The sequence below is a fragment of the Globicephala melas genome, chromosome 3 (genome assembly GCF_963455315.2).
Source record: "Globicephala melas chromosome 3, mGloMel1.2, whole genome shotgun sequence".
Lineage (NCBI taxonomy): Eukaryota > Metazoa > Chordata > Mammalia > Artiodactyla > Delphinidae > Globicephala > Globicephala melas.
Window position 1 is genome coordinate 124724018 of NC_083316.1, and position 23601 is coordinate 124747618.

At 45.8% G+C, this 23601-nt stretch overlaps 1 protein-coding gene across 5 annotated transcripts in view; it reads right to left on the minus strand.

Moving 5' to 3' along the window:
• The window catches only part of SH3TC2 (SH3 domain and tetratricopeptide repeats 2), a 182296-nt gene that overhangs the window by 44668 nt on the left and 114027 nt on the right, over positions 1-23601 (minus strand). For 4 of the 5 annotated variants that reach the window (XR_009563483.1, XR_009563485.2, XR_009563481.2 and 1 more), the window contains 3 exons: positions 15868-15935; positions 9947-10064; positions 285-4084 (listed from right to left, as the gene is read on the minus strand). The gene's annotated coding sequence lies outside the window, so the exon portion shown is untranslated. The remainder of the gene's footprint in view (positions 1-284; positions 4085-9946; positions 10065-15867; positions 15936-23601) is intronic. The other variant, XR_009563484.1, reaches the window with a different exon arrangement.

Genomic DNA, 23601 nt, shown 5'->3' on the forward strand with positions numbered 1-23601 from the left:
GTTCAACAACTTGAGAACGCTTAACAGTATAGTATCAGCCCAAAGCAAAATAATTTTAGAGCAATACCACTGGTGAAGGAAGACCGTGGGAATGTAACTCCCTCCTGTGGTATGGACTGTGTTTACAAAACAAACCCGAGAAATCATCATAAATCATTCCAAGTGGAGCTGTCTGAGCTGAAACAACAGGACAAAAATACCTCCAGGCACAGTTCCTCTGGGCCCCCACCCAGCTGAAGAGAGGCAGGGCCAGCCAATGCTGTACCCTCTGAAGAGTCACTTACCCGGTTTTTTTCCATACTGGGCCCGTCAGCAGAGCTTCTCTCCTGCCCTTCACACTACTAATCCCTTCTAGGACCTTCACCGTTCTAGTGCCTGGCAAAGAGGAAATGACCTGAAAAGATGAGGGATTGAGTTCTTGGTCAACCACTTCCGAGATGTGTGTAACTCTCCATAAATTTTTCCTTCGTTCTGATCTGATCCGTCAAGTAGGAGTTGTAACATCTGTCCTAATGACCTTGAAAAAACACAGAGGGGAAATACTTTGAAAATCTTAAAAGGCTATAAAAGTGCAGGCATTGCTTTTGGCCATCGTTTCCAACTTCCTCATTGACTAAAACGCAGCCACCAAGAATCTCAGTATTTTATCTCTAACTGGGGAATGGAAGACTTGGTCCCCAGGTCAAAGAATCTCAGGCATCCAAGTAGCAGGTGGTTGAATCACCCTAGACTGGCTCAGCTTGCTGTAAAGGTAGATCTAATTCAAGCTTCTCATAGGGTCCCTGAGTCGGGGTCAGGGGCCTTAGCTCTGAGGTAGACCTAGTCCCAAGAGCTGCCACTGGGTACAAAAATGCCTAAGTCCCAGTGATTCTGGGGGCTTTGAAGTCACAGTGTAGCTGAGGGATTCAGAGCATGCACTTTGATGCCAGACAGACATTGGTTTTCTCTCTACCACTTACCAGCTCTATAAGCATCCATTTCCTCTTCACGGAAACAAGGAGAGCTAGTTGGCCTCAGTATTAAAAGTGATGGTGCATGTAAAGCATTGAGCTTTATGAACATGTCACATGTTAGGCATTCAAAAAAAAATGTTATTGTTATTGCTGTTGTCATTTTTATTCCAGGGTCAGAAGCCTGCCTATTTTGTCATACACAGTACCCCACCTCCACACACACACCCTGGTCTTCTCCAAATGCCTTGAGTACTCTTTCTACTTCCTGCCTTGTCTAGCTTTGCCTTGTCCTTCCTGTTTTCCTCTAACAATTCTGCAAGACCGATACTTCTAAATTTACCTTGTAATTAACCTTATTTTACTCAGTATTGCTCAGAACATACATCTGGAAACAAAAGTTTGGACAAAGAAGTCATGGTCAATGAGTTATACCAAATTTAAGTGCCATTATGGAGATACCAGGCACCCGAGTAACACGGCATAGGAAATAGATTCCTGGACTATTTGGAGTCGAGATTTTTAGACCTGGCTTAGCCATGATGACAATTGCCAAGTGTTTTAACATCCTGAAATCTTTGTATCTTATCTGTAAAACTAAAATATCTGTCTTTCTTTCTAGCTAGATAAAACCCTGTTCCCCTAAGAAATATTTTTGCAGGAGCCTGATACGTAAAACATTTAACAGAATAGCAGCTCTCGATATAGGAGAGGAGGGCAGGCTCTTGCCTGATAGCCTTCCTTGCCTTCACATGGTCTTGCACTTTCCCCTCATCCCCAGAGCAGCCTAGAAGCTCCCACACACACCCATAAGTCTTCAGAGAGTCCTGTTTATGTAGCTCTTTGTGCCTCAGTTTCCTCAGCTGTTGAATGGGAATAATACACAGTCCTACCTCACAGGTTGGTTGTAAGAATTTAATGAGTTAATACAAACAAAACCCTTGGCACAGAGCCTGGACTAATGTACTTGATAACTGTTAAACTTCACTATTACCACTACTGCCACTTGATTGCTAAGGTCTCTGTCAACCAGAAGCATTAGGAATCTGTGATCATGCAAACGCACCATAAAAATGCACCCACTTATAGAGACTGTTAAGTTACCTCCACCACCGAACATCTCATCTCCACTCTCTTCAGGACAGAGGAGAGATATGATGTTATTTCACAAGATGGATAAATTCTGTTTCTATTGAAAGCATGTTTTATAAAACAATATTTCAGTATTTCTTTCCTTCCTTGATTCACTTGACAAACAGAGCTCCCATTCTGTGTGCCAGGGTTGTTGTTAGGAGTATAAATAGAAGAGACAAATAAAGAAGGAGAGAACTCGAATTAACAGTGCCAGCCAGGCTGTGTTTAGTAGCGGGTGACCCATGCATTCATTCATCCAACAAATATTTATTGTTCAACTACTATGAGCCAGGCAGCACGCTGAGGTCACAGTGACAGTGAAGAAAAACCAGGCCCCAGCCCCAGGGGGTTTGCTTTCTAAGAGGTATGGATAGGAAGGGCTAAGAAATTACATGGAAAGAAAGATCCATAGGAGCTGAGGGTGTAGGGGGTGGAGTGGAGGGAAGGAAAGGCAACCAGAGTGCAGAGGATAAGAGGACTTCAGCAGAGTTGATTCAACAGAGGAACAAGGTGTAGCCGCAGGTAAGGCGGGGCTAAAGGGAACAGCGTGTACAAAATTATTTATCCAAGGGATTTCCAAGAACACTACTGTTTGCTTCTATTAATTTGTCCCTAGGAGGACACATGTTACTTTTGGGGGAACCAAATTTTTGTATTTTAAATAAGCCCTTTTATAAATAGTTATCAAAAGGACATTTGACAGGACTTCTCTGGTGGCGCAGTGGTTAAGAATCCGCCTGCCAATGCATGGGACGCAGGTTCAAGCCTTGGTCTGGGAAGATCTCACATGCCGCGGAGCAACTAAGCCCGTGCACCGCAACCACTGAAGCCTGCGCACCTAGAGCCCGTGCTCCGATACGATACAAGAAGCCACCGCAATGAGAAATCCACACACCACAACGAAGAGTAGCCCCCGCTCGCCGCAACTAGAGAAAGCCCGCGCAGCAACGAAGACCCAACACAACGAAAAATATTAATTAATTAATTAATTAAAAGGACATTTGACATAAGCAATATGATTTTAAACAGATCCTATCATTAATCTTCTCTTCATGAAAAATTGGCCAGGTCTTGTTTCAAAAGAACTTTTCATTCTGGGAAGTTAGTTTGAAAAAAAAATAATAATAATTGCATTTAAGAGACACTGAGCATGACTTTCAATACGGTGCCCAAGATTTGTATTTAGGAAGAAGCTAAAGATTTGGAGAAGACCCAAATTTGGATCCTAGATTCTTACTAATTGAAGTTCCTCTCTCTGAACCTATTTCCTCTTTGGTGCAATATGGAGCCTGACACCTAGTACAAAGCGAAAATATCACAGATGTGAAAATGACCGATGGACCTTTCTTTGTTTGTTTTCCTTGCCCCCAGGCATAATAAGATTGGATTATTTTTGTGACTCATGTTTGTGTTATGAAGGAAGAATCAATATCTAACGATGGCATTGCAATTATCTTGGGCTCACATGTCACCAAGGACTCTCCAATATAATCTGTCATTGAAGCCCATTCAAGCAAAGAACCTTCTTGGGCTGATCCTAAGATACTAGATGAGTAAGACAGTTAAAGACAGACATTCATTAAGACTCTGAGCCAGAGTTCAGTTTCCAGGACTCTGCTGCCTGCCCCCGACACACTATGGAACTTTGAGTTTATTCTCCACTCATCTACCATACCAGCTCTTTCCTTCCCTCTTTCCCATCTGAATCCACCAACAACAACCCATGTGTCCTTAGATTGGTTAAGGTCTCTGTGACTTGTGGGGCTTTTTGTTGTTTTTATTCATAAAAAGGACACAATAAAAAGAATCTAGGGGCTTCCCTGGTGGCGCAGTGGTTGGGGGTCCGCCTGCCGACGCAGGGGACACAGGTTCGTGTCCCGGTCCAGGAGGATTCCACATGCCACGGAGCGGCTGGGCCTGTGAGCCATGGCCGCTGAGCCCGCGCGTCCAGAGCCTGTGCTCCACGACGGGAGAGGCCACGGCAGTGGGAGGCCCGCGTACTGCAAAAAAAAAAAAAAAAAAAAAGAACTTACACCATAGAATTATTTTCAGGATTAAAGGTGATTATGCACTGTAAGGACTTCACACCATTTGAGGCAATTGTCAATACTCCAAGTATTTGCTATCGTTACTATTACTCATAGTATTGCTCTCCTTCCCTCCTTCTCTCCCTCTCTTGCTTGCTTCTTCCCTGTTTGGTCACTAACCTGGCTCCCGCCTTCCACTCCACTCCCCTTCCTTTTGCCTTCCACTCTCTCGCTGCCCTTGCCCTCGTGTGCCCTTGTCTCCCCTCACCCTGACAGCTTCCCCAGCCATGAGTCATGGGAGTTTGCTCTCCCACTGGCTCTTGAAAGGCTGTCACTGGCAGGCTGGCGGGCTGCAGAGGAGACACAAGCCTGGGGCAGGAGACAACTGCTGCCAGGCCCTCATTCACCTGATGAAGCCGGCCTGGAATTTGACTTTCGGGCGCTTCTAGGACTTGAACATGCCTCTGTGGTGCCCCCAGCCATGATTTTGGGGGAATTAAAAGAGGCCCAGAGTCCCTGAGGACTGGGAGAAGATAAATGTATTGCCCATCTTTGCTAAGAAACGATTGATTCTGGTCATTCTAAGCCATTCTTTTAATACCTGGGAAACTCTCCACTAAGTCTTCTCTCCACTTGTAAGTGCCAGGGCCCTTGTGAGCCCTGAGCCTCTTCCCATCTCCTTCCTTCCCTCATTTCTCTCCCAGTTTGAATTTGGCATCAGACCCTGGCACGCACAGACTTTTTCTCTCTCCTCTGCGGGACTCGGAGCTCCTAGAGGACAATCCTCTGTCCCATGACACTAAATTGTCTTAGTCCTGTGCGTGTGGGTCAGGAGCACATTTGGAATCAGACAGACCTAGGATTCAACACTATGTTTGCCAGTTTGTTCTTGTGACTTTGTACGGAGTGTTTAATTTCTCTGTTTATTTGCTCATTTACTCATTCAACAAATAGTTACAGAGCACCGACTATGTCCCAGGCAGTGTGCCAGGTGTTGGAGATACAGGACTGAAGGAGGAAGGCAGTCTTTGCCCTCAGGCAGCTTAGAGTGAGTGAGACAGATAACAAACGAAACCACGAACAAAAATAATACACTGTGATGAGCACCATAAATGAAACATTGAGGAACTAAGCTAAACATAATGAGGGGCTGGTGGAGACCTGTTTTGATGAAGTGGGCAGAGATGGCCTAGAGCAGCAGTTCTCAACCTCAGCACCATCGACATTTTGGGCCCATAGACAATATGTCCTTGTTTGGGTGGGGTGGGGCTGACCTGAGCACCACAGGATGTCTGACAGCTCTGGTCGTCTCTACCCACTAGATGCTAATGGCCATCTCCCACATTGTGACAACCAAAAATGCCTCCAAGACCTTGCCAATGTCCCCTGGGGAGTGGTGGGGAGGGACCAAAATCACTCCCCGTTGAGAAACTGTGGCTTAGAGTATGAGTCACAAAGACTTGGGTTTGAGTCTTTCTTCTACCATCTGAATAGGTAACTAAGCTCTTTGAGCCTGTTTCCTCGTGGGTGTAATGGAGAGTTGCTGTGAGTAATAACGTCTCTTGGTGCCGTTATGAGGAATAAATGGGATCACAACAGTCCACAGAAAGCCCTCAATAACGTAGCGGTTACTGCTACCATCATTAATGTTGCACGTCTGTCTCTCCTACTGGCCTCTGGTCCCTTGGGGGCAGGAACTGGCTTATAATCCTATCTGTGTCCCCAGTGCACAGGTCAGAAGACAGGACTCCTTACAAACCTGGCTAACCTCTGCAGCATAAATCTCACAGTCCTCCCCACCAACCCCTACACACACACACACACACACACACACACACACACACACACACACTGCAGAGAGATAATCAATGCCAACCCAGTGACTGGCTTTGATTGGACCCCAAGTAGTTCCAGTTCTCACAGATTTGATATCTGGTCAGAATCAGGCTTTTTTAGTGAAGAAAGAGGCGGCTCCTCCCTGCCCTGCTAAAAGGAGGCTGTACTCTTTGGAAAGCTCATTGCCCCACAGGGAGTGGCTGATGAAAGATAATATTGCCTTTGGTCTTCCTCTTCTCCCTCAAACAATTGAAGGGGCCTTTCCTTTTCCCGTTTGGCTGGTTTGAAGCCCCTGATATGCTTCTGCCTGTCAGATCTTGCCTCTGCTCAGGATTTGTGGCTCAGCCAGCAGACCAAAAAGCATTTGTTTTCACATTTCCATGCCAATCTTGGGGGAGCGGGTTTGCATCTTGTGGCCTCTCCGGCTCTTGAGCATTTCGGGAGACTAGTTTCCATCCCCAGAGAACTGGACTTGAGGGGAGAGACAATGTCAAATTTTCTCCAGCTTCCTGATTCTTCCTCTTTCTTGGGGAATGTGTGGTTGCGTGCACTCTGTGCAAACTCCATGCCCATCTCCACCTCATCACCCTGAAACTCTTTACAGATCTAATCATCTAGGATTCATTTATCTCCATAGAGCTCTGAGTAATTCCTCTTTGGCGCAAATAAAAGCAAATCAAGAAGGGCAATTTACCTTAGCAGCTTCCTCCCCTAAGAAATTATTTCAAAGATTCTCCAATGCCTTGCTTGTCCCTGTGCCTGGCAATATTTGCTCAAGTGCTTCACAGTTTCCAGATGCTGCGTTGAAGCAATTTTGGCAAGAGAAGATAGGGCCCGATTAAAAAAACAGTATTTCCCGAAAAATGATAACGTAAAAGATTCTACTCTAGGCACTGTCATGGCTACAGTAATGAAGGCGGCCCACTGCTCTGTGACGCCCTGTCATAGCTGCACAAAAGTGCTCAACGAATGTTCATTGGACAAGGACGTGGCTCTCATAAGGGGCAGGGGGTGGAATAAGAGGACAGATGTCTGTTGAACACCTACCGTGTAACAGGACCTTATTGGGAACTCCAGGTCCAAAGGTGAACAAGAGACAATCTGTAGACAAATGTAGACCTGGCAGAGATAAGTCTGTCCACAGAAAATGTAATATCATCTGGTAAGTGCTAGGAGAATGCTATGAATACTGGTGGAGTGGTACTCAGCCCAGCCTGGGGGTCGGGGAAATCTTCCTAGAGGAAATGATACCCAAGTGGAGTCACAGACACGAGAATGAGAGAACAGAAAGGATGATCTATCTAGAGGACAACCAGAGGCATGAGGGCTTGCGGGAAGTAAAGCAATTGGGCTTCACTTAAGTGTCAAGAAAAAGGTAGGCAATAGCAAAGAATGAGACAGCAGGCACAGTCAGGGACCTGGAAATGAAAGGCCTTCGTGGCAGACATGCACACAAGCTGCCCAGATCCCGCTGCCCAGCCGTCAGCTCCACAGGGTCTGCCTCAGCTACAGAGAACCATCGGGCCTGAGTCCCCACCAGCAACAGAGGGAGGCGGGGTATTTTGGCTCACTGTGGGGTGATGCTGAAGGGGAACATTTACTCCCAAGCTCCCCACCCGGTTACCTGAAGCTTTGTTGGGCCTGCTTTGACTTCTTCCTCTGCCCACTCCTGTGTCCTCCCCTTTCTTTTCACAGGTGTTGATCCTATATCAACATCTAACACCCCAAAGTCCATCCCTGTGTCTGCTTCCAGTGAACACAGCCTGCTCTAGCCTGGGATACCAAACTAGAGACTGGACTCTGTTCCATCACCAGCAGAGTTCAATCATTTTTCCTTTGAAACACAGACAATCCAGATGCAAGTTTACCCAGATTCTAACATTCTTCAGTGTAGACAGGCTACCTAGTCTATAACTTGTGAAGAATTCCCAGAGAACTGGCTGGCACTAATAAATTCCTCCACTCCTTTCTCACTGTTACGAGGGAAGTCTTCCTCACCACCCATATTTCCACATAAAAGAACTTCATCTTGAAGACATTCCTGCCTTCTTTCTTCCCACAGTGCTCCTCATAGGAGGAAGAGGGGATTTCCTGACTGGTCAGTGTGGAAGAGATTCGAGGTTCTGGGTGCACCCTCACTTCCCCTGGGATGGGCTCCAGCAGAAAGGAGACCGCTGTAGACCTGTGCTCGAGGCCATGCAGGAAGCTTGGGGACAGTTCTGTACCTGCTGGGAAGCCTTTGGTGGCCCCGCCCTGCCAGGCACTGGTGAGAAGCATGAGCACACCCATTCGGCTCCACAGTCAGGCAGCAGCCCTCCAACCCAGCTTCAGTCAGTAATAATGCTGACATCTTAATCTTCATTTTCCTGATGCTCAGTTAGTTCTCAACTTGGGCAGGGAAGAGGGATGTTATTTTCCAAGCCCTTTAAAATACCCCAACACTCATAATCCAACAGCTCAAAATATCTTGATGTATCAGTTTCTCAGCACTCAAAGCATATCAGTAACTGTTGTGGAATATAAACAAATGGTCAAATAAATGCATGTTACTCCACCAAAAAGGTATAATCCCACCAAGAGGAATTATGACTGTGTAATTCAGTGGAGGGCTCCACCCGCACACACTGGGGTTGATGGACAGAAGCTTCAATTGAATTGCTGCTTCAGACGGCATAATATTGCCTTAGTGGTGAGCCACAGCATGTTTACACAAGGGAGAAGCCGGTGAAAACCTCAGAGTATGTTCATTAGGAATTCAGCCGAATATTTTGAGTGTGAGGCCCACAGGACTTTCTAAAAAGGTTAAAGGGTCTTTTCCTCTAATGTACGTGAAAAAACAAAACAAAAAAAAAAAACCAGACAAGCATCTTTCTTTGATCATTGACTAGAAGGTAAGCAGAATGGTAGGGTATCAGCTTAAACAGCATAGGATGGGAAGTCCATAGACCTTGTTCCTGACCCTAGTCACAGATTTGCTAAAGAACCTCACTCTAGTCATTTTAACTCTCTCAGCTTCAGTTTCCATGTCTGTAAAACAGCTGTGAGAGTACCTGATATGCTCTGCTCACAAGGGTCTTATGAGGATCAAGTGTGATGTTTTATTATAAATCATGCTAAGGGATAACATCTATTGGGTGCTGTATGCTAAAAACGGTGCTTCAGTCCTCACACCTTTAGTCCCTGCAAAGCTGCCTCGTTTGTGCTGCTTGACATCAGTCCAAAGTGACCACTTATTTTAAAATATGAAAAATGAGAAGAAATATGAAGAATTGAGAGTGAGAAGCAAGGATTTTCCCACCACCACGACCCCACCTTTCCCACCCCCTACCCTCCCACCTTCTACTTTCTCTCTCTCCCCTCCCCTTGTAGCTGTTCCACATTCTAGCTGCATTCCCAAACTTCTTGAAACAGAACGCTGCCAAAACAACACACGATCCTCCTCAAAGCATGGTCCCGTATGGTATTTTCAGGAGCCGTAGGAGATTTATGTGGGAAGGAGTCAGCACGTGTTGGGGGGATGCTGGTGACTAGCAAGAGGCCATTACCTGGGGCCAAGATCTCCAGGCATTTTAGGGAGGGGCTCTGGGTCTTAAGCTGGATAACTGTAGGAGGACTGCAGCGAGCAGGTTGGGTTACTGAAGTTTCTGAGCAGAGAGGGAAAGGGACATGAGGTCAGCATCTTTCCAGGCTGGACATCCTGGAAAGCTTGGGTGGGGGCACCTGGCAGCAGCAGTGGGCTTGAAGAGCTCTGCAGGATGATGCCTGTAGCCTGTGTCACTAAATCTGACAGTTCCACAGGAGCACAGGATGACACACCTTCCAGGCTGCAAAGTCCACTCTCATACCACCTTCTCTATTTTTGCTGTAAGTCTATGCCTATAGACTGCTATACCATTCTTTAATTTTTTTTTTAATGACTTCAATTTTTCCTTCAGGAAATTTATTTTTCAAAGGACATTTTAAACATCACTGTCTGTGGTAGAACCCTCTAGTACTCACCCTTTTCAGTCCTCTTCTTTCCAGGCACAGGGGAAGATAATAATCCCGGCACGTCCCACCACCTCTGCGCACACTGCCTTGAGCTGGGCGGAGCCTCCTGTTGGGTCTGACCAATGGACTGTGGAGGCATGAGTCAATCATCCAGTGAGACCAATTCAATAACTTGTTCTATTTATTAAAAACACAAAATTATTCTATATATTTTCTACATGTTGACGTACTCGCTAGATGTAACCATAAATCTATAGATTTTAGAAATGTCTGAAAGGACTCACAGCAAACTGCATGCAGTATCACCTCTGGGGAGGCCACCTGAGCTAAAGATAGGGAAGGGGAGACAGTGGTAAAAGGAACTTGAAATTTACCTGTATCATTTTAAATTTTCACAAGGAAAGTGTGTTTACTTATGCAAGTAGAAAGGGCAAGGTGAACAGCAAAATGAAAAAAGGAAATAAAACTGAAAAGTTATGTTGGGGCTATTTTTTTTTGTTTTGTTGTTTTTTTTGTTTTTTTTGTTTTACATCTTTATTGGAGTATAATCGCTTTACAATGGTGTGTTAGTTTCTGCTTTATAACAAAGTGAATCAGTTATACATATACATATGTTCCCATATCTCTTCCCTTTTGCGTCTCCCTCCCTCCAACCCTCCCTATCCCACCCCTCCAGGCAGTCACAGAGCACCGAGCTGATCTCCCTGTTCTATGCAGCTGCTTCCCACTAGCTATCTACCTTACGTTTGTTACTGTGTATATGTCCATGACCCTCTCTCGCCCTGTCACAGCTCACCCTTCCCCCTCCCCATATCCTCAAGTCCATTCTCTAGTAGTAAGTCTGTGTCTTTATTCCTGTCTTACCCCTAGGTTCTTCATGACATTTTTTTGTCTTAAATTCCATATATATGTGTTAGCATACAGTATTTGTCTTTCTCTTTCTGACTTACTTCACACTGTATGACAGACTCTAGGTCCATCCACCTCATTACAAATAGCTCAATTTCGTTTCTTTTTATGGCTGAGTAATATTCCATTGTATATATGTTTTGAAGCATCTGAAATGCCAAACTAAGAGTTTGTGCTTAATGCTGCAGGCACCAAAAGCCAAGGAGAATGTGTGGACTGTCACGAGCAGGTCCTGATCCGGGCTGTGACAGCACCTCCTCCTCCTCAGGTGGGCACGGGGGCTAGATGGCTAAACATACGTGAAGTGCCCCAGAGCGTCTGTCATAGAGCGAGTGCTCTGTCAGCATTCGCTGCCGCTCTTTTCTCTTCTTTTCCTCTGGCCACGCTGACCTTTCCCTTTCTCATGAACACGCCAAATTCTTTCTGCCTCGAGGCTTTCATACGTGCTCTTCCTTATTCCTACTGTTCCTTTCTTCCCTCTCCTTCTCATCCTTCGAGTTCAGCCTAACTAGTAGCAGCTCAGGGACACCTTCCACTACCTGCCTCTCTAAGTTGTTTCCCCCAGCCCACTCTGTGTCTGTCAAAGCATCCTGTTGGTTTTCTTTAGGACACTTATCACAATTTGTAATCACATCTGGTGGGGGGGGGGGTTGTTTGTTTGACCTGTTTATTCTTTTTCTCCCCTACTCACAAGTATATAAACTTCGCAAAGGTAGGGACAGAATGTGTTGTGTTCACTGCTGTTCCCACGACACCCAGTAGAGTTGTTGGCACCAAATAGAGTTAGAAGTAGCAGTAGTAATAATAATAATAGTAATAGCTACTATTTGTTGAGCACTTACTATGTATCAGGCATGTATTTACATGTCTTACATACTTATTTAAATGTCCTAATGACCTTTCTGAGTAGGCATTCACCTTGTCCTCATTTTACAGATGAAGAAACTGAGACCTAAGAGAGATTAAGAAATTTTACTAAGATCACACAGCTGGTAAATAGCAGAGCTGGGATTCCAGTCTTCAGTGCACTACGATATTTTATTGAATGATGAATGCATTAGTTAACACAATGCTGGTTTGTGGTATTCCTGATGTCCTTATACTCCAAGTGCAAATAATGCAATTTGCCTTAGAATAAATGAGAACGATTAGCCTAATCGATAGAGTGAGTGTCTGCAGGGAGGTCATGGCCGTTAGGAGGAGAAGGCAGCTATTTTCCATTGAGAGGCAGTAAATTGAGCTTTGTGTGACAGGGCTGATGGCCGGGCTGCAAACAAGGAGCAGGGTGTGCTGGCAGAGATGTGGGAAGCTCATCCGGCTCCAGACCACATCACCTGGAGAACACTCCCTGCCAAACCCAGTCACAGCCAGAGCTCCGAGAAAGGAATTCTGGGAGCAGCGGAGAACTGACCGCCCCAAGGACTATGCCAAGTAAGAGAAACCAGCCTCTGAGTCAGATGAGGGAGATTTCTGTTCTGTTCTGGCCTGGTCTTTAGCGGCAAGACCTTCCTGGACCCACAACTTACAAGTCCTGTTAGGTGGATCCCAACAGCTGCCAGCCATGACTCTGTGTATGCAGAAGTCAAGAGGAAAAATAATTACATGTGTTCTCACCATGTGCCAGGTACTACGTGAGGAGCTTTAGATAAATTATCTCCTTTAATTCTCATAATAACCCTGGAGGTTATTTCAACCTTCATTTTGTCGATAACTGTTTATCAAGTCCCTGCTACGTTGATGAAGTAAGTACTATTTTTTTTTAAATAAATTTATTTATTTATTTATTTTTGGCTGCGGGCAGGCTTTTCTCTAGTTGCGGCGAGCGGGGGCTACTCTTCGTTACGGTGCGCGGGCTTCTCATTGCGGTGGCTTCTCTTGTTGCGGAGCATGGACTCTAGGCACACGGGCTTCAGTAGTTGTGGCACACGGGCTCAGAAGTTGTGGTGCACGGGCTTAGTTGCTCCGCGGCATGTGGGATCTTCCTGGACCAGGGCTCGAACGTGTCGCCTGCACTGGCAGGCAGATTCTTAACCACTGCACCACCAGGGAGGTCCCAAGTAAGTACTATTTTTAATTCTCTTTTACAGATGAGGAAAAAGAGACTTGGAAAGATTAAGTAATTGGCCCAAGTTAGATGCTGGCAGAATTAGAACTTGAACTCAGGTCTGCCCGGTGCCAAAACCCTCCTTCTTAACCTCTACTCTGAATTGCCTTCTGATTTTTAAAACCACCATTTGTTTCTATCTATGTGTAAGGTACTGTACTATAGTCATTAGGAGGAATTATTCAATGAGATAATGTTGCCTGGCTCATAATAAATGGTTAGTAAATATTAGCTTATGTTATCCCACATATTATATGTTTATATACTGTGATGGTTAATTTTATGTGTCAACTTGGCTAAGCCACAGTGCCCAGATATTTGGCCAGACACAGCTGGATACTGCCGTGAAGTTAATTTTTAGATTAAATTAACATTTTAATCCGTTGACTTTGAATAAAGCAAATTACGCCCCATAATGTGGTGGGCCTCATCCAATCACTTGAAGAACTTAATAGAAAAAGACTGTCCTCCCCCAGGGAAGAGAGAATTCTACCTCCAGACAGCCTTGGGATTCAAGCTGCAACTCTTCCCTGGGTCTTCATCCTACTGAACTGTCCTGCAGATTTTGGACTTGGCAACCTCCACAATCACATGAGCTAATTCCTTAAAATCAATCAACCAATCAATCAATCAATCAATCTATACATATACACATTCTCTCTATACATATATATACCCATTATATATATATTACACACACACATCCTACTGCTTCTATGTCTCTGGAGAAGCTTGACTACTAGAGATATATATAATAATGACAATAATCGGATGAGCAGATAAAAGCTGGAAAGGTCTATATTAGAGGCAAAGAATTCAAACTGCCCAAATTCTTCTAGAAATCTAGCTCCTAATGAAGAATACAGCCTACAACTGTCACAATCATCTCCACTTATGGGAAAAGCTGATTTTCCTAATTTGGTTAGAAATCAATTAGAGATTAATGGTAGTTCTTCTCATTCTCTCTTCCCTCTAGGCCTGTTTCCCATCCATAAAATGAGAACCGTGTGACACTTCATGACAACTGCAGAAACAAATGGGCAAGTCCGCTGAAGGTCAGGTCCTGCCTTTGCCACCCTCCCGGCTCAGTGCAGAATGCGTGGTGGCAGTGAAGGTACTGAGGAAAGAGCCCCTGTCTGGCAGCCAGAAATTCCGTGGGCGGGTCCCAAGGTCACCACTCACCAGTCTGGTCACCCTGGGACAGATCTGTTTCACAGGTCCCGGCTTTAGTGTCCTCCTTACCAAAACAGTCATGATAATGATTACTCTGAGGGTGACTGTAAAAATCAACACGAGATCTTGTTTGTGACATTATTTTATGAGTGGCAGGTTTTCCCTCTCAGAAGACAGTCTGACTGTTGAGTAAATGCAAGCACATCAGAGCAGGGTCAGCCCTCAGTCAGCCCGTGCTCTGGAATCAGCCGGCCAGGACGGTTGATGGTCCTGTTCACGTGCCTCATTGCTTCTGCTGACAGGGAGTGCACGAATGGTCATGACAGCCCCTTCAGTGGCAGGCATTTCACCTCCAAATACTTGGTCTCATGTTCTCTTGCCAACAGCCCCATGAGGTAGGCAGCCCAGGGAGGAAGAGGTTAAACTCAAGGCCACATCCCAAGGTAGAGGTCTAGCTTGGCTGCAGCCCCATCCAGACTTGAAATCCTGGGTCTGTCCCTCCCCATCTCCAGGTAAGGTCAGCTGAGAGTCAGAACTTAACCTAATGATTCAGGGGCCAGAAAAGCAAATTGATTCGATCACAAATCCTCCTTCGAAAGCCAAGGCCCACCCATCACTGCGGAGGATCCAGGAGACAAGGACTGGGAAAAGAATTTAATTTGAAAAACAACAACAACAACAATAGGAAAGCATCCGCAAGACTCTAATCAGAGAATCGGCTGCCTGGAGAACTGAGAATCATTTGTCAAATGTCTCCTGGTGACAAAGCGAGAGAGAGGCATGGACATATATACACTACCAAACGTAAGGTAGATAGCTAGTGTGAAGCAGCCGCATAGCACAGGGAGATCAGCTCGGTGCTTTGTGACCGCCTGGAGGGGTGGGATAGGGAGGGTAGGAGGGAGACGCAAGAGGAAGGGGATATGGGGATATATGTATATGTATAGCTGATTCACTTTGTTTTACAGCAGAAACTAACACACCATTGTAAAGCAATTATACTCTAATAAAGATGTAAAAATAAATAAAATAAAATAAAACCACACACACACACAAAAATGTCTCCTGAATCTCAAACTTGATCTATCACTTTTCCTATTATTTTAGGATTTGGGAGAAACGAAACACATTTTCCTATGACTAAGCTCAGTCACCAACTCACTCTGTGACATTAAGCAAGTCGTTTAGTATCTCCGAGTCTCAGTTTTTCTCTTCTAAAAACAACAATGTGGTACAAAATTAGTTTCCCAAACTTCAGACATTAGACTATTGGGATCATGATTTTTGCCATATATGTGCACCACAGCTAATGTTTACCTAGTATTGTTCTTACACACATTTATGTATTTCAAAAGGAAATCCGCTATCACTTCATAAGTGTAAAAACAGAGCCTCGCATCAATAATTTACAGTGAATACATAATTATTACAATTTTTTAAATTCTCACATTCCAGATCCCTGAAAGCATTCCTCATACTACCTCTGGGAATCGCTGGCCTCCAGCTCTGGCATTCCGCCAGTGAAAAACCTTGATCCCTTGCAGCACTGCTAACTCCCAGGGAAGCCCTTCCTGATTCCCTGCATTAGGCTAGTTCCCTCTGCACATCCCTGTCGAGGCACTGATTGTGCTTCTCTGTCATTCTTAGGAAAGTCCATCTTCCCTGCTACGAGGCAATGGCTGAGGGTATTGGTAGTGCGCACTGCTACATGTATCAGCTTGGTCACCTTACTTAACAGTGTTACCTTATGTCTCCAAGACTCAGTTTCTTCATCCACAGAATGAGGTTAATTTTTTCTTCAGTGAATGTAATCTGAAAAAAAAAAAGTTAAAAATAATTCAGGTGAGAAAGGCAGAAGAGACTTAAGAAGGTAGCCCAGAAGGGTTGACATCAAGGGAAGAATCTATCAACTGGAGGAGATAGAAGCATGTTTACGTTATTCAATATAATCTACATTATTCAACATAATTCACTCCATTCACATTATTCATTACAACTATTATGACCACAACTGACATTTATTTAGTGGTTACTATTGTGATAAGTGCTTCTTAAGCATGATTTCATCTAATCTCCACATCCATTATTATTCCCACTTTACAAATGAAGAAATTAAGGGTCAGAGAGATTATGTGTGTGGTCCGAGGACACAACTAGAAAGTGGCAGAGCAGGGATTGAACTTGAGTCTGTCTGACTCCAGGGGCTATGCTCTCTTCCCCGTGGCAAGGTTCTTGAACTAGGCACCATGGTCACTCCTCCTTCAGGCCCTAAGCTGACCACCTACTCCCCTCCACAGACTCTGCTGCTCATCCCATGACCAACTGAATGTGAATTCCCGATAAGACACTGCAGCACGTGTCTTATCTCTTTTGTAACTGTCAGTTTACTTCTGAGCCATCCCTCTTCCTATCTTTCCCTTTTCTGATCCTTCCTTTGGGCATCACCAGATTAAAGTACGTGGCCTTCATTGTGTAACGGGACGCCAGTGCCCCTCCCCCACCAAGGCGCGCCAGTGGCTCTGGGTGACCTATGCCACTGAGCACCAGCGAACCTGGTGGCTTCTAAACAGAGTTCCATGGTGGGAACTCAAGGAGAGAGCATCTGAGAGAGTGGGTCAGCTTCATCCTTATTACAAAATTGCTCCCTGCATTGTATCATTTGATCAAGGCTAAACTTGGGAAACTACTAACAGAATGGCATTCGGCAAAGAGTGCAAAGACCCAGGCTTTCTTCTGGCCAGGCCACTAAGTAGCTGTCTCCAGGTCTCAGTGTCCTCGTTAGTAATATGGAAATGACCAGCCTGTCTTACAGCACTAGTGGGGGAGCCAAGGAGAGATAGTGGACAATATTCATGTACACAGGAAGTATGCATGAAGTGGAGAGGTCAACAAACCCATGTGAAGAATTATGATTAAAAGCAGTGCCTCTCTCTAGCATTTGAAACAACCTCTTTTCCCTTCTTCCCTTCCATGGGTCCTGGCTTCCATTAATCTACTCCCGTTCATGCTGTTTGCATTTCGTCTTCCCAGGCCCTCCAGATGCCATCTCCTCCCTCTGCATAAATGCAAATTATAGGAGGTCTTTGGGCCCTAAATCCAATTGATTGTTGTCTCTGATCCAACAGCCTGGGCTGCTGATTCAGTGTGACCTAGAGTAGCCACCAGCCTAAATAGACCTGCTCCCTTTGTGCTCATTTACATTATCTTGGCCCTCATCACCTCCCTATCTCTTCCTTAGAGATCTCTGGCCATCGTGGGACAGGCAAAACTGACTGGGTCACCATCTCCATTATTAATCCTCTATGCTCACAAGCTCTCAGATGAGGCAGCCACATGAGAGTGGCCCCATCTCTGAGAAGCACTGCCCTCAACTCTGCTCAGGGCCAGCCTAGCCACCTGCTGCAACGGCCCCACAAATTCCAGAAATTTGATGGACAAGCCAGGAACTGAAGCAACAAGTCAAAGAGATAAAGATTCTGATTAAAAGATTCCTTATCAAGAGCCAAGACATTTGCATGATGCAAGACTTCTCTGCATGGGCCCTTCTTCAGCCCAGAGCGAGAGGATCAGAGCATTCCCTAATCCCACAGATGGTTGCTCTAGGCAGGAGCCATGGGACTGTAGCCTCCTCAGCAATAGCAAATTGAAGGGCATCGGGTCCTTAGCTGTATTCAGAGGACCCTGCGCCAGGGCCCACCTGTCCCAGGTGGGCAGTGATTATAAATTTGACAATAAATAAGTGCTTTAACCTGGAGGAGCTTAACTCTAGGCTTTGAAATTTAATTATTTTTGCCTCCTGCTATAAATCTTCCCCACCTCCCCACCTTTTGGAAATTAAGACTGCAAATCTTCTACAAAGCTTGGTGTTTTTAATTAGTCTGTGAAGCATACATAGGTGTGATCTTCACAGAAATTAACACACATGAAAGACTCCATTGGAGTGAAAATTCACGTCACAAATGGTTGACTCTTTAAAGTGAGATGCCTATTGAGGATATAATCTGAACAACAAAAATTCAGTTTACCCATAACTTTTCTGGAATACCCATAATAGAACATAAATCAAAGCCAATTGGAAGATTGAGTGTCATAAACCCTTTCTACAGAAAGATCCAGGGTAATGATTCCCAGCCAGAATCACCTGGAGAGTTCCTTAACATGCAGATTCTGGGGCCTTCCTCCACACCTGCCTTATCACCGTCTGTGGGGGTGAGGCCCAAGAATCTGTATATGTAGCCAGCTCCTCGGGTGATTGGAAGCAGGCAGTCTGAGCCACAGTGGGAGACCCTGTGCTAGGTCTTAAGGCAGCAGTCTTTCTATGCCTGAACAAAGCTTCCCCAGAGCTTGTAGAGATTGGCTGTTCAGCCCCTGGCCCACTGCTCAATGGGAGGCCACCATGCAGGCACCCCTTTTCACCCAAGAGTTGGACCCCAGGCTCCTGGACTGAGAACCGTGCACATGAGCACCCCAAATATCTAAGGTACAAGCCCCTCCTAATCAAAAGCTTAGGCTTGGGCTTCCCTAGTGGCGCAGTCGTTGGGAGTCTGCCTGCCGATGCAGGGGATACGGGTTCGTGCCCCGGTCCGGGAGGATCCCACATGCCGCGGAGTGGCTGGGCCCGTGAGCCATGGCCGCTGGGTCTGCGCGTCCCGAGCCTGTGCTCCGCAAGGGGAGAGGCCACAACAGTGAGAGGCCCATGTACCACAAAAAAAAAAAAAAAAAAAAAGCTTAGGCTTGAAACGTTTCTGTAATTATACAGGTGGGAGAACAGAAGACAGAGAGGGGAAAGGACTTGCCCAACAGCACCTGGCAGCCTGGATGGGCCTGTGGGCAAAAGCCTGGTCTTCTGATCCCTCTGCCAGTGGCCGCTCAACCTCTGGGTTTCTGCTAAATGGCCCTTCCTCCAAGAATGAGCTCAAGAAACAATCAGGTGTCCCTAACAGGCTCCGACTTTCTCCTTCACACTAATCACAGTTTGTAACAATATATGATTTCTCAGTGTTGCTCTTCCCAACTTGACAGTGGATTGATTCCATGAGACAGGGACCTGTTTTGTACACCAGAATTTCTAGCACCTAACACAGTGCCCAGCACATAGTGGAAAGTCAGTAAATATTTATTGGATGGTTGGACAGACAGGAGTTACAATGGTCTCTCCTACATAATAGAAAATAGGAATATTGCAAAAGAGAGGGGTTTTCCCACAGCCAGGAACAAGTCTGTGCCATAGGACCAGTGAAGGTAGGGGGACCTCAATGTCCCTCAGGCCTTAGTGTCCAGGATTGGACCAAACAGGATCTGGCAAGCCTCCCGACTCATAATGGTCGATATATATTTTGAATTTTATTTAATGAGTCCAGGGTATGGATAGAACACAAAGTGACTGAATGTTATACCAACTTATAAAGGGGCCGGGGTCCCTGAGGCGCCCCCCTCCCATACCCCAGCTTTATGGTTTCACATCGCCCTCTAGTGGGTAGAACATGTCACTACACTTGGTGATTTCTGAAAAACTGAGTTTAAATAAGTTTGTACTCCTGGCTTGAGTATAATTAATAACTTACATATGTATGAAGTGTATTAAATCCATTAAGATATTCATTTATCCACTCAACAACTCATCACCCAGGGCCTAATATACACCCAGGACAGGTGTCAGATATATCCCCTGCCCCTCCTTATATCTTAGAAGGGGAGTGGGGTATTCAGCAATCACACACAACTGAGTGAAGTACCACTATGACGAGTGTTAAGAAGGAAGTATACAGAGTGTTGATATGGAATACAGCAAGCGATGGAATCCCTTGAGGAAGGCTGCTCTGAAGGTATCAAGCTTAAGCTTGGATTTGAAAGAGGAGGAAGACTTAGCATGAAAAGTGAGGAGGGGAAGGAGGGGAGGAAGAGGCAAAGAATTCTAGGCAAGAAATAGCTCTGTGAGCTGGAGAGAGAAGGCCAGGTGGCCTGTGCCTGAAGGGCACAAGATGAGGAGGAAAAATAGGTGGTATTATCACCCCCATCACTTCCCCATCAGTGTGGAAACTGAGGCCCAGAGATGTGACATGAGTTGCTGGTATGACACAGCGTCCGAGCAGTGATAGAGGAAATGAGGTCCAGGTGGCCAGGGTGGACACTGAAGGACAGAAAGAGCTGTGGGGATGGGAGGTGAGGCAGAGAGTGGCTACGGGAGGGGGGGCAGCACACAGCTCATCCAGCCTGACGAAAGCTTAGGTAGCAGCTTCTGGAAGGTACCTGAAGGTCACCTAGGTCTCCCTGTCCACTTGACAGGTGAAAAACAGGCCCAGAGGACGGAGGGTCATGTAGCCAGTGAATGGCAAAGCTCCTTCTTCCACATCCCGCATCCTCAGGTCTGCCGGAGCTCACTGCTCCCAGATGCTCCAGCCTCCTTTGATGGACTCCACTTCTCCCCAGAGCAGTCCTCTCCCAGCCTACGAGTACCTCAGTCCTAGGATCCATCTGCCACCACCCTGGGGCAGGGACTTCAGAATCCACATGGACAAACTATGCATTCCATGGGACCCTGCCCCCAGGCCCCCCCGCCAGGACCCACTGGCTACTGCCACACTGAATTCCTGCCCTGTCTCTTGGCGTACTGTGCCCTCTCTCCCTTTAGGGCCTGCCCACAAACACTTCTCTCCACTCACACCACTCTTTCCCCTTCTCCTAGCCTAGCCAACTGTACTGATTCTCTAAGTCTCAGCTCAGAGATCTTCCTCTCAGAAGCCATCCCCATCCTCCCTGGAGCCCCTTTTCTGACTTCTCCAGTGGAGCACCGATCACACTGCATTTTGATTACCTGTTTCCTTGTGCATCTCACCAGCAGACGTGAGTACCCAGAGGTCAAAAGCCACATACATCTCATTTTCTCCTGTATCTCCAGCAGCTAGCACAGTGCCTGGCACTTAGAAGGTGCCCAGAACTATTGCTTTAATCAAAAAAGAAAGGAAAATAAATTACTCTAACCTCCCAGCACTGCATTTCTCATTTCCATCAGTCCATCGTCCTCTGCCCTCTTTATGTATAAAGGGGCCTGCTTACTGCTATCATCGGGCCTGAGAAAAAGAAAACAGCTCTGTCCCAGCCCCGGCAGTGATTGATCAATGTTATTACTTGTGGCAACTGCTGGAGTCCCCTCACCTCCCAGAGGAAAACGGAGAGAGAAGCAACAAGGAGCCAACTGCCTTTCAGATTTCTTAACAGTCCATCCACCACTGACACTTGTTTTCCTAGGAATGCATTTGAAAGTTGAGTTTTCGTTCTTACCAGCTTCCACAGCATTCTGAGGCTTGGATCTCTCTGGGTGAGTCTACACACCATCATAGACCCAAGGCAAAAAATCCATACAAGGTGGCCCACGATGAATCAGCTATTCCCCAGACTGCATGCAAAAGGGACTCTGGTGGTTCTGTTCAATCAATGGCATGTATCTGTCGAAAGCCTACCATGTGCCAGGCTGTGTTAGGAGCTTCCATCAGTGGAGAACAGTCAGACTTTGTCCCTGCCCTCTGCAGAGCTAACTTCTAGCAGGAAATCCAGAATTAAGCAACTTATTACACAATTGTTCAATGACAATTAAGATGCAAACTGAAGAGGAAAAATGCATGGTACCCAGAGAGCACAGCCTGAGAGGCCCGGCCTCACCTGGGAGGTCAGGGCAGTTGCCCCAAGGCTGTGACTTTTGGGTTGAGAGCTAAAGGAGTAGGAGGGATTGTGTGTACGTGTGATGTGTGTGTATGTACACGTGTGTGGGTACATGCAAACATGTGTGAACATGTACAGCCATAGATGTAGTGTGTGGGTATGTGTGCGCATGTGTGTATGAGCATATACATGTCATGTATATTGTGTGTGATGTGTGCATATGCATACGTACACAGGTGTGTCCACATATATGCCACAAGGGTATGTGTGTCCAGACGTGCAGGTATGCAGGTGCATATGTGTGTGTGTGTCCCAACCGCATGTGTATCTCTTATAGAGTCAGACACTCTTCAGCTTCTGGGCCTCCTTCCCACCATAATGTCATCATTGTGAAGCAGATTTCAGGGCTTCTCCATGTGGAACAGCAGTTCTCAAACCTCTTTCAGCTTGTGGATCATTTCAGTGACAATAACGACAGCTACTCCACATTACCTGTGTGGTGGTCATTGTGCCAGATACTCTAGGTGCCTTCTCTCATTTATTCCTCTAGCAACCCCAGAAGGCAGGCCTGGTTATTGTTCCATTTTGCAGAAGAGGAAGCAGAAGCTCAGAGAGAGAAAGGGTCTTTCCCAAGGTCACCCAGCAAGATAGTTTGGGAGCTGTGATTTGAACATAGGTCTGTTTCACTCCAAAGCATATGATCTAATCCACTGAGCTCTCTTTCCTGTCATTAGGGCAAGGGACACGGTGGATCGGCCATATGGCAGGTCCCCTCCCACTGTTACTGCAACAACACCTCCCAGCAGTGAATGGAAAGTCTTCAATGAAACCCTGTCCCAGTTCAACCACTGACTCATGGTGTGACTTTAGTAAAGTCTCTCCCCCAGAGTTTTCTGAACTCTGCCATTGTATAGGGATAGCTTGGCTCCGCCACACACAGATTACAGGCAGGTTACATAATCTCTCAAAAGTTCTGCTTCCTCATCTCTAAAATGGAGCTAATACTGGTACACTGCAGACAGCACTACTGTAGGGATTAATGGAGCATATGCGTGCAAAATGCTCGGCCCTGTGACTGCCCCATAACATATGCTCATTAAATGTACTGTCATGATGCTGAGGAATCCAGTGGACCTGGGTTCAAATGTCCACCATGCCTTCTAATAGCCATACGACCTTGGCAAAAGTTACTTAGCTGTTGAACTTTCCTCACTTGTAAAAGAAGAATAAAAATAGTACCTACTTTATAGGTTTGTTTGAGGACTAAATGAGATAATGCACTTAGCACAGATTGCCCTGCCACTGCTAGCTAACATTATTAGTATATGAATATATTGTGCAATAATATAAAGAAGGATTCTCTGGCATCTAATTTTGTTCCAGTTTAGGGGTTTAGAAGAAAATGCAAGGAAGCACCTGGTTTGATAGGATTTGCCAAATATTGGATTGTTTGTAAAATTTTTTTTTGCAAAATCAGACCTGGCTCATGGGTCAATGGAAAGTCATTTTCCCTTTGGCTCTGAGGCCAGCAGTTGAATGCAGTTTATTCTGGTGCTGGCTCACAGTTTGGTTCAGTTCAAGGCCATGACCATGAGTAAGTGATTAACCGTTGCCAAAAACCATAATAATGGTCATATTCTAAATATTTATATTACAAGAAACCAAATGGCCCAACCTTCAGGGGCCACAGGTGCCACTCACTCACTCAATGGAGTTCATTCATTCATCCAACTCAGAATTGTTGACCATGTACCTCGTGCCAGGCACTGGGCACTGGTCATGCTAGTGGCTGATGGGTTGGAAACCCATAGGGAACTTT